The following is a 424-nucleotide window of genomic DNA, read 5'->3' as shown; positions in this document are numbered from 1 at the left end:
TAAGAGAAAGAAAGAAAACACACAAACACATATTAAAAAAAAAAAACCCACTAAAATATAGGAATCATGCAAATTTCTAATATATTAAAATATGAAAAAGTTTTAAATGGCAATTGATAAAATGAAGTATTTGGCTTTTTAATCACATTGAACAGTGCTTTCCCTTAGTTTCCTTGATGCCATTGTTGTTAGGTGCTTTGAGTCAGTACCAACTCCGAGTGACCTTATGCCAACCTCAAAATCATTGCTACAGTTGAGCATGATAGTGGTCACTATGGTTCAGAGTGGCCAAAACAATTCATTCTAACTTGGTCTTAATACTAAAACTTAACTCATTGCAATTGTGTCATTTCTGATTCATAGCAACCCTATATTAAATAGATAGTTTCCAATCACAGATTGTTCTTTCTTCCACAGAATGATT

The sequence above is a fragment of the Chrysochloris asiatica genome, unplaced genomic scaffold (assembly GCF_000296735.1).
Source record: "Chrysochloris asiatica unplaced genomic scaffold, ChrAsi1.0 scaffold00443, whole genome shotgun sequence".
Lineage (NCBI taxonomy): Eukaryota > Metazoa > Chordata > Mammalia > Afrosoricida > Chrysochloridae > Chrysochloris > Chrysochloris asiatica.
The sequence above is the reverse complement of the archived record's forward strand: the minus strand, read 5'-3'. Positions refer to the sequence as shown.